Here is a 3,033-nt window from a genome sequence, read left to right on the forward strand (position 1 = left end):
GCTTTTACTTTGATTTTAACATGTTAAGCAATACTTTCCTGAATTAATTATTTATCTGGTGGTTTCTTAATGGTGATTTTCTCAGTACTTTATTTCTTCTACATTTATTGGTTGGTTTGCTACTATAAAAATAGGTTTTTTCATTTTTAAAAGATATTTTTATCACCATGGACTCAGATTCCTATTTTACTCAGTGGGTTATACATTTTTATTGTCATTATTTATTTTGGTGGTTAAATAAAATGAAACCAGCATGATAATTCTGAGGTCTGTTCAGTGTCAGTTTCTTTAAGCTAGCTTTGACATGTCCCCATCATTCTTTGAGCATTTCCTTACTTTCTGTGACAAGTTGATCCAGGCTCATTTTGTATTTTCCCAGCTCCAGCCTTAGAATCAGCCATTTCCCAAAGAAACATCCCTGGTTTCTTTTAATGCATAGGATTTAGAAACCAAGAGCTAAGCATTAAGTGTGCTTATTGCTATGAGGGTATTATTAATTGTAGGTTCTCTCAGTGAAAAGAGATAAGACATAGATATATGTCAGTTTATATATGTAGTATGCATATACACACTGTGAATTTCTACTGATTTCTCCATTTCCCATTAAATACCATAGTTTTCCTTTTTCAATATTTATAATGGCCTTCTTCAATAGTGAGAAATAAGACTCCCAATGTGCACAATCCATTTGCTTATTTTCACAATTCTAGAATACACAGTAATGCCAGAATTGCTTACCCACACCTCTGTGGAGAAGGAACCTATGCCCAGAGCTCAGCATTTGTTCATTCCTATTTTTCTTTAGCCTGAAGACATACAGTCCAAATAATATATTCGGAAGTAATTTGCATTAGTTTTTTTCCTCTTCAGTACACTTATGTTATTCATTTAAAATATATTTCAGTTTATTCTTTTCTGTATATAGTCCATGTGGGTTTTTATCTTAATCTCAAAGCCAGAAGTGTTCAAAGAGGTAAACTCAGAGACATGTCACTGTGCCACTTATTGCTTTCAGTCTTTTCCATCCTCCTATCTTTTCCACTCAGAGCCCTTCTGCCCCCTCACCCCAGTAAGTTCCAGTAATTAGTTCCTTATTTCTTTCTTATGTTTCTTTTTTGAATGAAGGAGAAGATATAAGGATATTTTCTTATGTACTATTGAACCACTCCCTTTTTAAAAAATTTAGCTTAATGTTTAAATATTGACAAATATAATTGTATGTATTCATGGGATGCATACTGATGTTTCAATACATGTAATACATAGAGCTCAGATTAGGGTAATTAGCATGTCCATCATCTCAAACATTTATCATTTGTTTGTGTCGGGAACATTCAATAATACCCTCCCTCTGGCTATTTGAAAAAATGTGTTATTGTTAACTGTAATCATCCCACAATGTGAACCACTCTGCTTTATCATTTATTTCTAATATTTTGCAGTGAAAAACAATGCTGACCCTCTGCAAATATATTTTCATACTATTGGAGGTATATCTTTAAGGTAATTTCTACAAGTAGGACTCTAAGTTCAAAAGACAAACATATATGTTGTTTTTCTATATGTTACCAAATTTGCCTTCATAAGGGCTGAATCAGTTTGCATCACTTCAGCAATACATAAGAGTTCCGGCTTTCCCACAGCTTTGCCAACAGAATATGTTATTATACTTTAAAAACTCTACTTATGACATGTTGGTATAGTTTTAATCTGCATTTCTTTTATTATAAGTATGGCTGAACATCTTTTCATTTACTTCAGCTATTTGTGCTATTTGTGACATCATATATCGTTTCTGTGAACTGTCTGTTCATATCCTTTATTCATTTTTATGTTGGGTTTTGTTTTTTTAATTTCTCCTTATTCTTTAAGAGTTCTTTAAATATTAGGGATATTATTATCCCTTTATCTGTGAGACATGTTGCAAATATTCTCTTTAGGTTGGTTGATTGTCTGCTGTCTGCTTAACTTAAGCAAAGAAATAGTAATCTTAGCAAGTAAAGAATAAACATTCCCTTTCTATCTTGTTTAAACTATTTGTATGCTTACTAATCATTTTTACTCCACATACTATAAAGGTAAACTTCAACAGAGATTTGAATTGATAACATTTTATAGAGAGGCATACAGCACTCCCTGTTCATTTGTCCTGGTTTGAATTCTAAAAGTGAAGAAAAATGTCAATAATAAAAGCACAAATAAATAAATGTCTCAAATTAAAAGCTTGCTTCTTTTTTTCCCCCTTTCTCCTATTTTTTTTCCTTCGAGATGGAGTTTGATTCTTGTTGCCCAGGCTGGATGGAGTGCCAAGGCCCCGTCTTGGCTCACTGCAACCTCCACCTCTCGGTTTAAGCAATTCTCCTGCCTCAGCCTCCGGAGTAGCTGGGATTACAGGCATCTGCCACCACGCCCGGCTAATTTTTGTATTTTTAGTAGAGACAAGGTTCCACCATGTCCGTCAGGCTGGTCTCGAACTCCTGACCTCAGGTAATCCGCTCGCCTCAGCCTCCCAAAGTGCTGGGATTATAGGCATGAGCCACCACGCCCAGCCCTTTCCCCTGTTTTATTGCTTTCTACCCTTAATACCAATTCTCTTTAGACCAAGAACACTCTATATAAATGTTTATTTTTAACTAACACATACAGCTTTGTGGCTCTTTGAAAATTTATTCAACACTGTCTTCTTTTTTGAAATGTTACATGTTTGTCTTCTTTCTCATTAGTTTCTTGCCAATGTCCAATATTTTGTTAGTATCCCTGGAGGTATAAGCAACACCTTTCCCTGTGCGTTTGTTCTGTCAGTCCCTTTGGTACCATGTTTAAAACGCTCTTCTTTTTAGGATGATCATTTCTCAGTTGGTTAGTGAAATGACACTAGGGGCATGAAAGCATGTGGCATTAAGCAATGTGTGTAAGCATTGGGAGATCTCCTAGAAACAAACTTTGGAAGTCTGAGAGTCATTAATAGGCCTCCGTAATTGGCAGGGGTTGGAGGTGGGAGAGTGCTGGACAGAAAGTGCAGTGTGGGGCAAG

Source organism: Pongo pygmaeus, chromosome 3, assembly GCF_028885625.2.
Source record: "Pongo pygmaeus isolate AG05252 chromosome 3, NHGRI_mPonPyg2-v2.0_pri, whole genome shotgun sequence".
Taxonomy (NCBI): Eukaryota; Metazoa; Chordata; class Mammalia; order Primates; family Hominidae; genus Pongo; species Pongo pygmaeus.